Below are 19,405 nucleotides of genomic sequence, written 5' to 3' on the forward strand. Positions count from 1 at the left end.
TACCACTAGAACATACCTCAATCTGTTCACTTGGGGCATTTCAATTAAATCTATTTGCATTCTGGTAAAAGGACCACCTTCTCTGCCTATTGTTCCTAGGCTCACCACTGTCTTCTTTCCAGTATTGAACTGCTGACAAATCAAACCTCTTTGACAGATGCTCTCTGCAATTAGCCTGAACTTTGCATTGTACCATGTTTGTTTGAAGGACCTAATCATTGCGTCCCTCCCCAAATGTCCCTGACCATGATACATTCTTGCCATTGTTGACAACATGCTATTTGGCATGACTGGTCTTCCATCTCTATAGATCCAAACATGATCTGTCTCTCTTGGGGCACAACCTGCCTTGATCCAGTCTCTCATTTCCTCATCTCCTGCTTCATCCTGCAACTGTTTCACTTCATCCCACGTTTCTAGGACATTAGTAAACATCACAGAACAAAAAGACATCTCCCTTTCTCGTCCCCGATTAATCGAATGATTGTTCTTTGCACAATACTGTGCTATGTCATTTGCAAAACGATTACCAAGAGTAACAAAGTCATCTCCTTGTCCATGAGCTGCACACTTCACAACTGCTAATTCTTTAGGCAGCTGTATCGCCTCAAGCAACTTTCCAATCACCTCAGCATTCTTTATAGGAGTCCCACTCGACGTCAAGAAACCTCTCTGTAGCCAAAGCTGGCCAAAATCATGAACCACTCCAAATCCATACTGACTATCAGTCATCACAGTCACTCTCAGATTTTTCCCAATCTTGCAAGCTTTCGTCAATGCCACCAATTCAGCCACTTGAGCAGATCTCACTCCTTTCAAAGACGAAGCTTCCATAACCTCTGAAACTTTGCACACTGCATATGCTGCACTCAGCACACCATCATCAGTTCTCAGACATGATCCATCCACAAACAGCACATGATCACTCTCAGGTAATGGCAAATCTCTTATGTCTGGTCTTGGTTTTGTGCAGTAATCAAGCACATCCAAACAATCATGATCAACATCATCTCCCACATTCACATTTTCAGCATCTGGCAACAAAGTTGCTGGATTCACATTCACACATCTCTCAAGAGTCACATTTGATGCTCCCAGAATGATTTTCTCATATTTAGTCAGCCGACTGTGTGACATATATTGAGTCCTGCTTCTTGTCAAAAGAATAGCCACATCATGAGGTACGAATACCCGTACAGGATATCCCATTATTATACCCTCACTCTGTTCCAAGCTTCTGCATGTAGCAGCTACTGCTTTCAGGCAACCTGGCAAACCCACAGCTACGGGATCAAGTGTTGATGAGAAGTACGCAATTGGCCTTCTCAGTTGTCCATGCTTCTGAATTAACACTGAAAGTGCACAACCATTTCTCTCACTGCAGTACAACTCAAACTCCTTCTCATAGTCTGGCATTCCTAAAGCAGGAGCTTCACACATTCTGCTCTTTAATTCTTCAAATGCTGCCATTTGTTCTGCATTCAGTTCCAATGGGTCTCTCACCTCACTTTTAGTCAATTTAATCAGTGGCTTTGCTATCAGGGAGAAATTACTTATCCACTGACGACAATAACCCACCATCCCCAGAAACATCCTCACTTCTCTCTGGGTCATTGGGGCTCTCATTCCTCTGATAATTTTGATCCTGTCATCGGTCACCTTTCTCAGACCCTTTTTAATATTGTGTCCAAGATAATGTACCTCTTTTTTGCAAAATTGCAATTTGGCTGGAGATACCTTTAACCCTCCATCTGCCAGATGATTCAGTAAAGCTATGGTATCTACTTCACAAGCTTCACGTGTCTTCGATGCCACAAGTAGGTCATCGATGTACTGCACTAGTACTAAGCTTTCAGGCATGATCAAACTCTCCAATGATTTCTTCAATAACTGATTGAATATCGAAGGACTCTCTGTATACCCCTGTGGGATACGACACCATGCCAAAATACGCTGTCCAAACCGAAATGCAAAAATCGGCTGGCTGTCATGATGCAATGGAATTGAAAAGAAAGCATGACACAAATCAATCACCGTGTACCATTCAGCATCATGAGGAATCTGATACAAAATCACTGAAGGATTTGGCACAATGGGACAACATGCCACCACAATTTTGTTAACCTTTCTCAAATCTTGTACAATCCTGAACTTTCCATTAGGTTTCTTCAGCCCCATTATCGGTGAATTACACGGGCTACTCAGTAACTCTCTCAAAACACCCTGTTGAATCATCTTGTCAATTATAGGGGTTATTCCCTCAATTATCTCTGGTGTCAATCTGTACTGTGGGATATTAGGATAAACAATCCCTTCTTTCACTGAAATCTTCACTGGATCTACATTATTCATCAATCCCACATCTTCTCCAGTGAAATCCCAAACCGCTGTTTTTACTGTGTGTCTCAACTCCTAAGGCAAATCATCTGGATTAAACACAGCATATGTACCAACAATCTCACTCTCTCTATTATCTAGAGTCATCCTGTACAAGACATCCTCATCTGGTGTCTCAAAAGCTATTCCATCCGGAGTACAGAAAATTGTGCAATTCATCTTACACAATAAGTCCCTACCTAACAAGTTCACTGGACTAGTGTCACAGACAACAAACCTGTGCATGTCTGAAAATTTCCCTATCCTTACCCTTACTGGTTCAGTAAGACGAGTCTTAATCTGTGTATTGGCTACACCAACCACTTGGATTGCTTCGTCCGAGAGAGGAAGATTTTTTATATCTGCTGACCTGACAGTTGATCTCGTCGCTCCTGTGTCTACCAAAAAAGTAACACTCTCCCCATTTATTTTCCCATCTACAAATGGTCCTGCCTGGTCTATTTCTAGAGTTGCACCGAGTATGCACTCTTCCTCCTCTCTTCGGCACCGTCAATAGTCCCCTTCAGACTCACTCCCCTCATTCTTTAACCAGTACTGCTGTACCAGGTTAGAACGTCTCGGTTTGTTTACCTGCTCATCATTGTAGAATCCCGAGTCCTGGTTATACTTTTGGGACCCTCTATTCTGCGGCAAGGGCGGTTTTGGCTCTTGGCTCTGCTGTCTGACAACCTTCTGCTGTTGTTGCTGATGATTACACCCCTCGTTCTGCACCTGTTGATTCAAGGATTTATTCTCATTACTCACTAATGGTGGATTGGTACACTCGGATCTCCAATGCCCCAATTGTCCACAGTTGTGACATGGGAACTTTTTCTTTGCTTCTTCTAGATTCCCCTTCCCTTTTCCTGCATATCTGGGTCTATATCCTGGATTATTTGCTTGTTCCACCAACTGTGCTTCTTCTCTTTCAGCAACTTTCACCTGTGCCCACATTGCTTTCTCTTTCAGCTTTCTCTGTTTTGCCTCAATCTCATCACTGAAGTACTTTGCATGTCTCAAGATTTCATCAATCTTCTTACTCTGCCAATCAACTGTATGCTCACGAATCCTTTCACTGATTTCAGGTCTCAAGCCATATACAAATCTGTACACAAAATGACTCAAATCTTTATCACCCAGGTGTTCATCTCCACTGAACTGTTTAAAAGCCAGTATCAGCCTTTCATAAAAAGCATGAACTGATTCTTTTGCTTCCTGATGTGTTCGATCTATCTTAACCCAGTCTGTCTCTTTCGGAGGTACCTTATTTTTTAGAAACACTATAACCTACTCATGTTTCTTCATGACCTCCGGATCTGGAGCTCCTGTTTTCGGGTCTCTTGGATACTCCTTAGCAGGCCAATCTACAACTATTTTACACTCTGCCCACAAGTCTGCTGGAACAATTATATCAAACAGACTATTCAAGTCAATCCACAGCACTTTTGACAATTTCACAAATCTGTCTACCTGCCTATACCACTCGACGGGCTTTTTTCTCAGTCGAGGAAAATCATTTGTAAATGATAAAATATCCTGTCTAGTCCATGGGACATGTACATATCCTCCTCCAGGAATCTCTCTCATAGGATAAGCATCCACTGTTTTTTCTTTTTCTCTCATTGGAAAAGCTGAGTAAGTCCTGTCCACTGAATCTTCCCTTTTCTTGTACCACCTATCCTTCCATTTTTCCACATCACCCCATTTTCGAAATAAGGCAATCATTTCCTTAATCTGCCCTGTTCTGCCAACACCATTTAGATTCTCAATGTCTTTGTCGGTGAAATCCACCCTGTAAGGCTTCTGCAAAGCTTTTACCTTATCCATGTCAACTCCTTGTTCACTCGCTATTGCTCTTAACCTGTCATGTGTACACTTAGCCCTCCAGGTGATACTCTTGCACATAAATAACAACTCTCCATCATGATGATTTTTCAATATTTCTGTAGGAATCGTTCCCGCTATGAGTTCCTCCAATTCTATGCGCAACTTGGCTACATCAATTGCCTGTGAATCTTTATCCTTCTTTTGAAGAACTTTTAACCAATCATTCAAATCTTCAGCTGTTATTTCAGTAGACTTTTTCACTGTACCCACTTGTTCTGCCATCCTCTGTGGTTCCAAAATCATTCCTCCCAAACAACCAGTATTCAATCTTGAACTAGGCTGTACGTCTGATCCTCCACTACATGTGTCATGTCTCAGCTGACTCAAATTATTTTCTCCCGTCCTCATTCTTGATTCCTCCAAAGTGCAAGAACCAACCAAACCATTTCCTACATAGGGAACTGTCAAACCATTTTCACCCATTCTTTTTTTATCAAAAATAGGCACAACCGGACCAATCGTTACAGGTACTGTAACAGCTTCTAGATTTTTCGTCAGCTCTCTAATTTTCTCAGTCAGCTCAGATGTCGTTCTGGCTAATTCTCTTGTTTTCTCATCACCGATTTGATTCTCTCTCTCTCGCTCTCTCTCTCTCTCCCTTTCCGTGAAAGAGCTACCACTTTTCAGATCAGGTGTCACAACCTCAGTTTTAAAAATTCGTAAAGTATCTCTTATGGGAGTAGCAACTGGCGTTCTCTCTTCTGGTTCTGGTCTATATGGAAGGTGGTCTCTTATAAATCATGTCATCCAAGACCTCATCCTCATAATCATTAGCCCCATACCTTCTCACTTCTGCATCAGGCACCTTTTCTGCACCTTTCCTCCCTTCCGGTTCTTCAACAGTTCTCATAGGATACAATCCCTCTGACATACTAGCATCTCGCCATCTCCTCATTCGATCATGATGAGTTTCACGATCATATTTTCTCCCGAACATATACCTATAATTGCCTCCACTCCTCTGCTTTTCTCGCTCATGCACCTCATCTTCCCATTCCACCAACGCTTCGAACTGTGTCGGCCTTGGTCTAGGCTCTAGACACATCATTTTTTCCTGTAAATTTCTCAACACGGCCAGATTAAATGAACCATGTTCCGGGAACGCTAAAACACCGTCATCCTTAGTGTACTTAGCCCAGTTGTCTAACCAAATACAGGTATGATACCCATATTTCGCAACCATGAAGGATGCAGGAGTTCTCGTCGGAGGTAGCAATTCACCTTCTCTAGTTATTATGTTCTTATCCTTGTCGAACCATCTTTTAATTTTACCGAACAAGGATTTCTTTTTCTTTTCCTCCGGTTGATAATACATTTTCACGTTTACCACTATTCTCTAGTCCTTTCCGCAACTGTACGATCTTTTGTCCAATAACAGCGCGACTCACACCAACGCACCAATCCTGGAGCGTCTACGTCACCCTGTACTCCTTCCAATCCCTGTGCGGCTCACACCAACGCACCAATCCCAGCGCGAGCACTGTCCTAATTCACTACCCGATCACAGCGCGGTCTGTATGATGTCAGTAGTCGCTGCAGTCGCTTCTACTCTGTCTCCTGTCACTCGTCTACCCCTCCTTTACAAAACCTTCTTAGTAGACTTTGTTTCAATTTCTACAAAATCTATTAGTTACAACATATAAACATCTCCATTGTCTGCTTCGCTAACCACAGAATAGTAAAGAAAATTCTTTTTCACAAGAATCCCGCTTCCCTTTAGAACAGCGCCTACCTCTGCTCCACTACGGAATTATTACTTTCGTTGACACAGTAGCACATCCCTCTACTCTGCCCTTCTAACATGCATCCATTAACTGTTTTCTCCAGGAATGCTCCAAAGAGTCTCACAATCAACTAAATGCTCATACATTCACGCACTTTCATACCAGAAAATGTAGCACATCCACACAGAATCCTGCTTTTCCCGAGAACAGCGAACAGTCTGTCCCACTACAGAATTATAACACACGTTAACCAAGCAGCGCTTACCTCTGCCCAGTCCTTCAGACAAGCTCAGAGAATACCTATTACTTCTCCAGCAGTAAGCTTTAACGGCGAACCTTACGGATCCCTGGGACTTAAGACCAGAGTTTCGCAGATAACCTTCGCTACCATACGCACTCCTTTTATACTGAAAATATTTCCCTAATAGTAACACACGATGATGTCACTGATTCCGAACCCAGACAATTTGATGCGCAACTTCAATTGTCACACGTTTTTCCCCGCATACGTACAGGGCCAACAATCCCGTCTTTCCCGAGAGCAGCACTAACTTCCCTCTGCCCTACTACGGAACCGTCACCAGCTCCCCATGTTCCAGAAGCCGTACACACTACATAGAACTCAATACGACGACTTCAACATATAGTATTAGTACATATACCAACATTAATCAATAAATCAATAAATCCAAAAGCCTATGTACAAGCAATCTATCAGATAAAGACAATAATCTAAAACCATCATACTGCTACCAGGAAACTGCTGCAGATCGGAGCATATAAATTCTCCCTACTTCCACGGACAGAGTAAATCCACAGTCGCACGCACATACACTCATCATACGCTAGGGCCCATCACACTAACATTCATTCTATTACTCTATCCACACTGAATATATGAGAGAAACCTAAACCAATCTGCATCTAAAGTGAGGTCAATGCGACCTTAAAGAAATTGTCCTGAGTCATGATTTAAAACATAAGGAAATACATTAGGAACTCAATAAACGACAAAGAAATAACCACCCGACACTGGAATTCAAACAAAGGTCATCTTTTATCTAAATTAGTTCAAGGAAGTCAATCAATAGCAAAATCATTATTCTCATAGTTACCTATTCTAGCTAAGTGTCATTTTGGTCAGGACAGGTCTCTCAGTAAAGTCTCCCAAGTCGCCGTCCTCTCAATCAGCGTCGATCCTCTCGAGCATAGGTTCGGGAAGAAGTGGCCTTAGACCCTCTCTAGTCTAACATTATTTATAGTGAAACTTACAAAATAAAAGTAACAAACAAACTCTAAACGTCCGTTGAGCTGTTGAGCAGAGCGAGCAGGAAAGGATGTTGACTGGCAACATTTAGAAAACCTCCGCTCAGAAAAATCACAAAAATAAAAACACGGAAGAAGGAAACTCAAGCTAGAAAAATGATACATTCATGAATGCTTTTCCTCGGAACCATAGTGAAGCCACCGCAAGTTTATCAGAGTTCATTGTGGCTTTATTCTCCTCCAAGGGCAATTGGCAGCGAGCCTGGAGCTGCTGTCCTCACGGAAACTTTTATTTCAGTCAGAGGCTGTGGTCAGGTGACTTCCAACCATGTTCAGCGAGGCTTCTTGTCAAATTTCAATCACTCGAGTGCAGGCTGTAAATAGCGGCCATCTTGGATTAGGCCAAAACGGACCATCTTAATTAAAAGAAATACAAAACAACGTTACCACATCGTAATGATTATACAGTGTTAATCCCCACTAATACCCTTATGTGTATGTAATTATCTAGCCGTCTGCAACACAAAGAAGCATTAAACACGTTATTTAAAAGCGCAAATGCTTAAACAAATAGCATTTTTGCGACACTTATTCAATTAATTTGCTCACCAATTTAGTTCACGTATTATATATGCATTCCCGCGTGTAATTCTCTCATTAGTAATGTTGATTAGTCAGAGACATTAACAAAATTAATAATTATCAATTAATTATCAGTAATTTTAATCATGACATATAACAGAAACTGGAGTTAAAATCTCAATACATTTTCAATAGAAAACCCTGCTCCAGCAGCCTGTCCCCAGAGGAGTTGGAGGACAGGGAGAGGTGTAGGATGCATGAGATGGAGCTGACCAAGCTCAAGTTAAGTGGGCAGTTAGAATTGGAGTTGCAAACTAGGAAATTGGCCCTGGAAGACAAGAGGATGCAGTTGGAGCATGAGAAAAATTTGAGGGAGATGGAATTGAAAGCAAAGAGCTTAAAGATTACTCCCTCTGGTGGCAGCACACCATCAATGCCTGTGGAAGCTAGGGTGTATATTCCTAAATATGTGGTAAAAGAGTTTTTTAAGAATGATGATATTGGGCAGTTGTTCAAGGCCTATGAGGTAGCCATGTCTTCCCACCGGGTCCCTGAGAAGGATTGGGGAGCAGGGTTGTGGGGGCGGTTCCTTAGTGAGGGGCGGGATACACTCTTAGACTTGCCTTCTGAAGTCCATAATTCTTATAGCCACATAAAAGATGCATTGATGTCCAGGTATAGTTTGACTCCTGAATGTATAGGCAGAGGTTCAGGAATTGCAAGAAGATAGAGGGCAGTACCTGGGTAGAATATGTCACTTTTTTCTGCAGATCATTGGATGGTTGGGTGAAGGGTAGCAAAGTGAATGATTTTGAGGCGCTCTTTGATTTAATTGCATGGGAGCACTTGTCAAGTAATTGTTTTCCAGAGCTACGCCAGCACATGATTGATAGTAGGCTAACTAACCCTAGGAAGCTTGCTGAATAGGCAGACCGCTGGGTGAGCACCCGGGTCCACAAGGGTCACGTGGGAGACTCAGCCAAGAGTGGGCAGGGTCCCCAGCAGAAGAGTGGGGGGGACAAGGGTAAACAGAGGGGGTTCCAGAAAGGGCCCCAAAGTAATTCCCAAGGGAACCGAGGGCAAGGTTCCCAGCCTCCCCCTGAGAAGAGGCAAGGGGCCCAAAAGGTAAACCTGTTCAAAGAGGGCCCATAACCTGTTTTAAGTGTGGCCTAGTGAGTCACGGCGCATGGAATCCCAAATGTCCCCAGAGTGGGAAGACAGCATCCACTGGTGCAGCCCTCCCGGCAGTTGGCTAGTGTAGCCCTGGGTGAGGAGATGGGTGCCCAAGGTGGGTGGGGTCCCGCAGAGATGTCCTTTGTCTCATTAGGAGACTGTGAAGTGGTCCCCAGGACCCAACTGCCTGATAACACTAAGAAGTACAGGCAGTGGGTGACCATCAAGTCAGGCTCTTAGAGACACAGGAGCCAGTGTGACAGCTGTCAAGTGTCACCTGATATCTCAAGAGCAGGTTGTCCCCAATGCATTCTATCCACTTGTTGCCACTGACAACACAGAGAGCCACTGTAAGGTGGCTCAGGTTCCCTTTGAGTGGGGGGGTCTCTGGTACTCTTCAGGTGGCTGTGAGGCCTGCCATGCCTGTTGACTGTTTGTTAGGGAACGATTTGGAGAGCTCACCTTGGGCGAAGGTGGAGCGAAGGGCTCTTTTGGAGATGTTGGGTCTGCCTGACTGGGCGTGTGTAACCACACAGTCCATGGCAGCCAGTAAGGGTGCTCAAGAGGACCTGGAGCCTGAGAGGGAGGCCCAAGTACCTGCCTTAAAGAGAAGAGGCAGGGGGCACGGGAAACCGGCCCGAAGCTCCCATGGCCCAGGAGGAGGCAGACCCTGAGGGGGATGCTCAGGAGCCTACCGGGGAACAGGTAGCTGAACTGGGGGACCTGCCTGAGCTGACCCATTGGCAGCAGGAAGGAGGATCCTCCAGGGAAGAGTTCTGTGAGGAGCAGAACAAGTGCCTTTCTCTTGTGGGTTTGCGGTAGCAGGCTGCAAATCAGGCAGCAGGTGATCAGTCTGGATCACATTGGAACTACTGGGAGAATCGTCTCCTGTATAGTGAGCCTAAGGTTGCTGAGCCTGGGTCAGCCCGTGTACTGGTGGTACCGCAGCGCTTCAGAGCCTTCCTACTGGGGCTGGCTCATGATGTGCCATTGGCAGGACATTTGGGGTAGGACAAGACCTTTGAGAGGCTTGTAACCCACTTTTATTGGCCCCAAATGTGCAAGAGTTCAGACACTCATTGCAGGACATGTCAGACTTGCCAGGCAAGTGGAAAGAGTGGGAGGAAGCAAAAGGATCCTCTCCAGCCATTCACTGTGGTCAGCACCCCCTTTGAACGGGTGGGTATTGACATTGTGGGGCCACTGGACCCCAAGACAGCCATGGGCAACAGGTTCATCCTGGTCTTGGTGGACCATGCCACCCGGTACCAGGAAGCCATACCTCTGAGGACAGTGATGGCCCCCGTGGTGGGACGGGCACTGATGGGAATTTTCTCATGAGTGGGATTCCCTCGAAAGGTAGTGTCTGACCGAGATACAAACTTCATTTCCAAGTATATGATGTCCCTGTGGCAGGAGTGTGGGGTAACCTACAAGTTTACCACTCCTTACCACCCCCAAGGAAATGGGTTTGTTGAAAGATTCAACTGAACCCTAAAAGGCATGATTATGGGTCTTGAGGAACTTATGAGATGTAAGTGGGACATCCTCTTACCATGCCTGCTGTTTGCATACCGTGAGGTGCCACAAAAGTCTCTAGGGTTCAGTCCCTTTGAGCTTCTCTATGGTCACCCCGTTAGAGGACCTCTGAGTCTGGTCAAGGAAGGCTGGGAGCAATCTCCCAGGAAACCTCCCCAGGATGTATATAGCTACATGCTGGCCTTCAGGAACCAGACTAGGCGTTTCAGGCAACTCGCTGAGATGAATCTGGAAGCCAGCCTGGGGGAGATGAAGCAGTGGTACGACCAGAATGCCACTCTGGTAGAGCTTCAGCCTGGTCAGAAAGTGTGGAACATGGCCCCAGTGGAGCCCTGCGTGCTCCAAGATAAGTGGACCGGACCATTTGAGATGGTGGAGCTCAAATGTCCTGTTACTTACTTGGTGGACTTGCAGTCTCCCAGGAACCCCTTGCGGGTCCAGCATGTCAGATGCCTGAAGCCCCACTTGGAGAGGTCTGAAGTGGGCATGCTCTTAGCGACATATGCTGGTACGGAGGAGGAGACTGAGCCTCTTCCTGACCTTCTGTCGGTGACAGAGCAAGATGGGTCAGTGGATGGTGTAAACCTCTCTTCCACCCTGACCCCTTAGCAACAGAATGACTGCCGCCAGTTGCTGGAACAGTTTTCTGATCTGTTCTCCTTGATCCCCAGTGTCACTGATTGGTGCATCCATGATGTGGACACAGGAGACAGCCTTCCTGTGAAGCACAACACTTACAGGGTGACTGACAGGGTGAGGGCTTTCATCAAGGAGGAGGTCTCCAAAATGCTTGCGTTGGGGTGATTGAGTCCTCTAACAATCCTTGGGCCAGCCCAGTGGTCTTGGTCCCAAAGGCTGTCGCACCGAGTGCCACGCGAGAACTCCGGTTCTGTGTGGACTACCGAGGGCTTAATTCAGTCACAAGGACTGACGCGCACCCCATCCCCAGAGCTGATGAGCTCATTGATCGGTTAGGGGCTGCCCGGTACCTCAGCACGTTTGACCTAACGTCTGGGTATTGGCAGATCGCCTTGACTGATGGGGCAAGAGAGAGGTCAGCATTCTCCACACCAGATGGGCACTACCAGTTCCGGGTTATGCCCTTTGGGATGAAGAATGCCCCAGCCACCTTTCAGAGGTTGGTCAACCAGGTGTTGGCTGAACTGGAAGAGAAAATGGCTGTAATTCACTATTAGGACATGCCCCACAGACATCAGGGCATGTCTTACCTTATACTTACCATGCACCCTGCCCTTGGGCCTACCATAGGGGTGTCTGATATGCAGAAAAGGGAAGGTTTAGGGACTCGCATCACAATTCTTGCATGTAAGGAACCAACGCATCACCTTTCCTGCAACACTTTCGTTGTATAGCATTACGCATCCTCAGGTACATTGAACTCGATGTGTCGCATTTAACATCTAAAGAGAACTAAGCTAATTCTACCATTTTAAGTACAGTTTTGTGGATTTTTGTTGTTTATGGTCTTATGTTAATTCTATATAAAGAATACTTATTTTTAATTTACAACTTGTGTGGTGTCCATCTGTAGTGTTGTCACTGAGTTACTGTATGTGTTCACAAATGCTTTACACACTGCCTCTGATATAAGCCTGTCTGCTCGTGCCAAGCTACCAAGGGGGTGACCAGGGGTTATTTTAGGAGTGTACCCCCTTACCCTGACTCGACGCTAGGGCCCCTATTTAGTCAAAGGTACCTACCTCTGCCAATTAGAGAACCCCAAATCTAACAAGGACAATTAGGCCTAACCACCCTCCCCTTGACTAGAAGTTTATTTTATAAAAATGAAGATCTCTGGGCCTTGACAGCAGCCCCCATACCTTGAAGCCTGGATGTAAGGTTTACATCATAGGAACAGTGGAGCTTTTCTCCATGGAACTTCTTTCTCCAAGTGTGTTAAAATAACATGCAACAACGTAATATCAAAGCACGAGTCTTCAGTACTGCAGCTGTGTGTAGCATGTTATGTAGAGGTGCTAGGGACTGACCAGAACAGAATAACAAGGGACATTTTTTATTGACCTTGCACATCGTGTTCAGACTAAACTCCAGGAAAGGCAGGGAACGTGAAAAGCAGCCCGTTCTCATGTGAAAAGCACAAAAAGATACTTGCAAAAACAAAGTCATGTAGTAACGTGTGCAAAAGCAGCATCATGGCAGCAAAGCTCATGCTAACTTAGCAATGTCGACAATGTTCCTAGGAGCCATATAACAGTATAACAGCCTGGTGTGTTTCCTGGAGTGATCACAAAGGTACATGACGACCGCACTTGTACATACACACATTTGATATTGTTTCTACACCATTATTGATCTAGGACTTGGAAGGTATATGGTTTACTTATGCAATATAAATCTTATTACAACTATCTATATTTACAGGTGGAGACAAGGGTGGAGGTCCTTACAGCCCTGCAGACCACTAGTTTTGTGCCAAAACAGTTTTTGCTTTGACCAGTCTATAGCAGATTGCTTAAATAATATAGTCCTAAAGAATGCCTGTCCCCTTTCTTCATTGTATTTAAGAGAGGCAGAAATATGTTGACCCCTGCATTATGATTAGGTTGAAGTTCTTTCTCCCCTCTGATTTGTAATCATACCCTATAGGGACACAGAATAAAATGCATTTTTAGTCAACCCCGCCGCTCAGTTTTTTCATTCATTTTTATCATTCATTTCTGCACTCCTCACCTGGGACCCAAGCCATCAATTCACATAGCGACTCCTTTAGACCACACAAATTAAGAGCTCTATCCCCACTCATGGAAAGTTGTAGTTCACAGCACCAGCCATGGTTTATGATGTTAGGAGAAACGCTATGACGAAGTATGCCACCCAAGGGTGGGTGACGGTTTTTCTTCTTGACAGAAGAAACTGTTAAAGATTCAGTGAGACCGATACACAAACAATATTTACAATGTTCTAGTGATCGTATCCATAGACTATGGGCAAAATATGAATTCGGTAGATTCTTATAAATTTCTTGGGCTACATATGTTTCTAGAATTTTGGCCCAATAAGGGAGCAGAGATATGGGCCTGCAATGTTTTTAGCACAGACAGATCTTCTCCCTTCTTTTTTAACTAGAGAATTACCACTGAGCTGTCAAATGAGTGAAGTACTGTGCCTTGTGGTAAGGACCTATTTAGAAAGCTTAAAAAAAAATCTTGATTACAGAAGACATATGTTTTAAAATTGCCAGATGTCAAGAATCTATTGATGATCCAGCCTTATCCTTTGTCATTGGTTCCAGGAGCCACTCTTCACCAATCTAATGGAAAGATGACAGAAGGGAAGGGTTTTTGTCTGATTCAACATTGATTCTACTGGTGGGTTTGCATTTTTTGCTGTTTTTAATTAACTTTCATTGCTCTACAAAATAATAGAACACGCCAATACACAGTGCTAAATTTTAAAATAATAAGTGCCCAAAGTATTGCTCAGGCGCCTGCGGCCAGTGCTATAGAATGTCAGAGTGCTGAATACCAAGGCTGTGTAGTATTGATTCTACCTCATACCTCATTAATCCAAGCCTGACACACCTTACTTCTTTGTCTAACTTTTGCATGTTCCTGTTTTCTCCCTTTGTCATATTTTTTCCACCTTTCTCTCCCTTCCTCTTTCTGTCTTATGTTTTTTTCTAACTCTATGTCTAAATAGGAAAAATAAAGCTATGGTCTCAAAAAATGATTGCCTGTGTGCTCAACAGGCAACTATGGCTCAAGTTAAGCACTGCTAATACAAAAAACTTATAAAAGTGCCGGGTTCAACCACAGGAGAAGTACTCATCAACATACTGCCATTTAATGTGCTTCCAGATGATCAAGGAGGCCCTGCCAGGCTTTTATCAGGACCATGAGCTACAATCAAACGAGCTGGGAATTATGTTTTGTGTGGAACCACACAGACTTGTCCAGGATGTCAATGGCCTTAATCATAGCTTAGCATCGGAGGTCCTCTAAGTGCTTTCTGATATATTTGTCTTTTTTGGTAAAAAAACAAAACCACACAAAAGAAAACCTCTTTTTGATCTTTTGCCAGTTCACCAGTTATGCATTTTTTGCCTGCCTAGGTGTCAACTCCCCCCCTCCCACAATAAGCTGAAGGAACTTTTTGAGGACTCCCTTTCGGATACTCTCCACTTCTTTGAAGATGATGATGTAACAGTAATTGATATCAAACTGCACAATGAGTAAGAGGGTGGCACAGGATGGCCAATTGTAATGTGAGACAATAAGACTTGAATCATGTTGTGATCCATAGTGGTGCAAGACATTACTAACTTCACAAACACCCACGTGCAATACACTTTTCCCGGGATTGGATTTTTAAGGAATGTTAGTGGAAATGCATAGAAGTAAGAGTAATATATGCACATTAGTGAAGTGAAATTTGCAACACCTTTAACAGAAGAAAAATTGTAAGGTATAAGAACTGTGTCATTTGCATATAACTATGTAAATGAAAATTGCTCATTAGTGTTGTCTATTCACATGTTTAGGTGTTACATCATGGTGTGGCCAACAATGGTGCCTCAGGAAGTTAAGTGTGGACAATAATATTTTCCAACATTAATCATTGACTCAACACTGTTTTACCACTGTGATACAACTTCCAAGTTTTCAACTTAGGTGAAGTGTAAGGCCACAAGTTGGTCACCTGCATGCAGACCATAACCTGTGGACACTGACCTGCTCTGGGATTTGAATGAGGCCATCGTGCAGGGAGCATGCAGACCATAACCTGTGGACACTGACCTGCTCTGGGATTTGAATAAGGCCATCATGCAGGGAACATGCAGACCATAACCTGTGGACACTGACCTGCTCTGGGATTTGAATGAGGCCATCGTGCAGGGAACATGCAGACCATAACCTGTGGACACTGACCTGCTCTGGGATTTGAATGAGGCCATCATGCAGGGAACATGCAGACCATAACCTGTGGACACTGACCTGCTCTGGGATTTGAATGAGGCCATCGTGCAGGGAACATGCAGACCATAACCTGTGGACACTGACCTGCTCTGGGATTTGAATGAGGCCATCGTGCAGGGAACATGCAGACCATAACCTGTGGACACTGACCTGCTCTGGGATTTTAATGAGGCCATCGTGCAGGGAACATGCAGACCATAACCTGTGGACACTGACCTGCTCTGGGATTTTGAATGAGGCCATCGTGCAGGGAACATGCAGACCATAACCTGTGGACACTGACCTGCTCTGGGATTTGAATGAGGCCATCGTGCAGGGAACATGCAGACCATAACCTGTGGACACTGACCTGCTCTGGGATTTTAATGAGGCCATCGTGCAGGGAGCATGCAGACCATAACCTGTGGACACTGACCTGCTCTGGGATTTGAATGAGCCCATCGTGCAGGGAGTAGATCTATGTGTGAGTCCTGGTGCAAGATGATATCTTGCAACAAACAAAAGGCGAGAATAATGATCCACATTACTGCAGAGGAGTACATGAGCACCACAGGATCAATCAGTGCTCCTGAATTACAACTTGAGAATATCAAATCTGCCTCGATGATACCTTATGTCTCTGTGTGTGCTCTATTATACCGCTAGTGAGGACAGTGGCTGGATACCTGAAGAGGTTTAAGGGATGGGATGGTGCCCTATGCAGCATCACTTGCAATACAAATGTGTGAAATTTCTTTACGGTTGATAGCCACTCAATAAACAGGACATTTTCTTCAGCCGTTCAATCATAGTGTCCATCATGGGTCTATTGGCAAGTTGTCTGAGAAGACGGAAACGCAATATCGCTATCATCCCCAGCAGCCAATAGCTGTGCAATTACCGCTTGGCAGAAGATGATACAGTCAGGATAAGCAAGCAGCACCTGTAATTGCATACTGCTTTTTACACTGATGAAGTGGCAGCAATATAGTTTGCAATGCTGATGTGCTCAGTGAATGGTGGCTGAAGTGCCACATGTGTGCAATCGATGCCACCTTGCACCCAGAGACAATGGACAATGGCACAGAAGGTCCCTGACACCAGTTACCTGTTCTGCAATGTCTATGGTATTGCGAAGTACTGCGATGGTCGAATGGTGATGGATGTCATCACTTGGTGCAGGCATCCTCGGAGATACCAGTCCTATTCACACTCGTTCCTGGATTGATCCAATGTCTAGGAATTGTAGTGCAGCCAGTACTGTAAAGTGGTAGTTTGCAATGGAGCAATTTATTGGTAGTGGGAGCACATTCTCCTATTATGAAACAATATCCAGGATCAAATCAGGCAAATAAGCTTTTTTTGTGCCTCTACCCCAACCTCTGACACAACAAAGAGAGTGACACTCTGCCTCTATATCATCTATGGCAGCCAAAAAATGTTGTTCCTAAAAGCCAGGTGTGGTGTCTGAACTGATGTAATGCTGTGATGGAGGAGGCTTCAGCATAGTTTGCCTGCAGTACTACTTGAGTAGGTATCAGGATAACTTTTGAAATTAGCCCGGCTTCAATTTTTGTAGGTCTGTTATTTTTTTGGCATTTCTCTCTCTCTGCTTTATTCCTTACCCATAGCATTTTAGAGGAGATATTCCCATTTTTGAGTCACTTCCTCTTGCCAAACCCACACATTTTCATATCTGCAGCTGGTGTACAAGTGCTGGTTAGTTCAAATTTGCCATATTACTAATCATACAAAAGATAGGAGAGCTCGGGCGTACACTTCCTTTGCCTTAGTGAATTTCCATTTATGAGTACATGTGGTTGTAGTGCAGTGCTTGTGACTGGCTTTGTGAATAGGATTCTTTCAGTCTGATGTTACATTCTAGCTTGTTGGTTCCGTGACATCTTTCTTAAAAGCATGTTAGGCACCAGTGCTGTAATGGTAAATGGATGTGTAGTTGATGTTGTACTGCTGATTGTTAAAAAACGAAGCTGCATTTCAACCGTTGAAAAATGAAATTACGGATATTAATGCTCATAACAGTTTGCATGAAATGGAAAAAGTACGATTCTGGAATGCATAGTAAGTGGAGCTTCACTTTGCATTTTAAAATGAATTTAATGAGCCACAATATAGGTTTCATTGCCTTTTGACATTCTGATATTAAAGAAATGATGTTGAATGTGAGTGTGAGAAATGCTACAGCCACAAATATTAAAACAAAATGCGCTCTCACATTAGGCTAGATAGATGCTGTGCAAAAAACACATGTGATTCACTTCAATAGTTTTCTTATATGCAGAGTTGACAGGCATATATTCCTTTGAAATCACAGAAAAGTAAACTACAATGATACATTCTAGTGTTGATTATTCTCCAGGATGCTAATCGCGTGCATAATTACACAGTTTAAGGCAATGAAATGTTCATAAATGTTTTGTTGTGGAAAAAAATATACTTACTTTCTGCTTTCTGTTAGCCTGTCTTAAAGCTGTAGTGATGCTATAGAGAAGATCTCAAATATATGTTGGATTCCGAACTTTATTTGTAAGCAACATTGGTGGAATTAAGCATTTCAATATACAACGCATCACAGAACTTAGCATAATATTAGAAAACAGTCAAATAGGAATGGCATTCAATACAGGTTTGCCTGTTCATTATTCCATATATTTATCTTACAGTCATTGCGGTATGATCAGTCACTGCTGCATAGGGTCAGTGTCGCTCAGATGCTCCCGACTCCCGCTCTTTTAGGCACGCGCAGCAGGGTGAATTGGGGCGGTGAGGGTCTAGACATAATTATTGGGCTCAAGCCTCCGGCTCTGTGTCAAACGAGCCCTATTTTTAGGTCTCTCCCTAGCGACGCAGCGCATGCGCTGCATGCTTTTGGCGAGATCTCTTTTTGCCAAGGTTGCCAGATTGGGCTATTTCCCGCACAATTGGGCGACTTTTTCCCCAGTTGTGCGGGAAAAACCCATGCCTGGCGGGGGGATACTTTTTGGGCTGGATTTATGTAGTTGTGCGGGATTACTGGCCTGGGGCGGGCGCCCACCATTAAATTGGCAATTGCACAAATCATTCAGAGCGCAGGCGCAGGCAGGCTCAGCCTGGCTCAGTCAGCAGCACGCGTGACGCGTCCTAACTAAGCTGGGGGCCTGCCTCTGCCTAAACTGCGTGCCGCGGTGGCGGACTGGCGGTCAATCAAAGTTGTTAAATCCTCCCCCCGCCTCCCGGCCCCAGCGGCCCAGCCCCAGCAATCATCCCGCCCAGCCCCCCACCCACCCCCTACCCAGAGAGAGCAGCCAGCAGCACGTCTTCAGGCCAGCAGCCAGTAGAAGGTAGCAACGAACCAAGCCACCAGGCAACGGCAACGCAAGTCATTGGTCAATGATCTTATTCTTGACTTGCAGTTGCAGTTGCCATTGGCTTAAGTAAAAGTTATCTAAGATGACTTGTTACATTGTTGCTGCCTGCACCAGGCCCGGCTGCAGCACCTGCCTGCCACCAAGTCTGCACAGCAGCACAGTGCACACAAACTCCACTGTGAGTCACATGACGTCACACCGACAAGAAGAGCCAGACACCACCTAACTTTACCGTTTACCTCGTTTACTGAAGGCAAATAATTAGCCAATGTGGGGGGTCTCCCAGGGCCGTCATGTTGTAGCACGGGAAAATGCTACCAATGACGGCCCTGGGAATTATTTTTAGGTCAGCCCCCGCGGTTCCCATATAATGCGGGGGCTGACGTGAGCGGCACGGTCTTTTCGGGCGGCGCGGCGGCGATTTGTGATCTGATCAGTGATCACTGATGGTGCTGCCAGTGCTGCTGTCTGCTGACTGTCTGCTGATGACGAGTGCAGTCAGTGCAGTGCCAGTGCAGCAGGCAGTGTTGAACTGTTACTGAAGAGAAGATGT

This window comes from Triturus cristatus, chromosome 6 (assembly GCF_964204655.1).
Source record: "Triturus cristatus chromosome 6, aTriCri1.1, whole genome shotgun sequence".
Classification (NCBI taxonomy): Eukaryota; Metazoa; Chordata; class Amphibia; order Caudata; family Salamandridae; genus Triturus; species Triturus cristatus.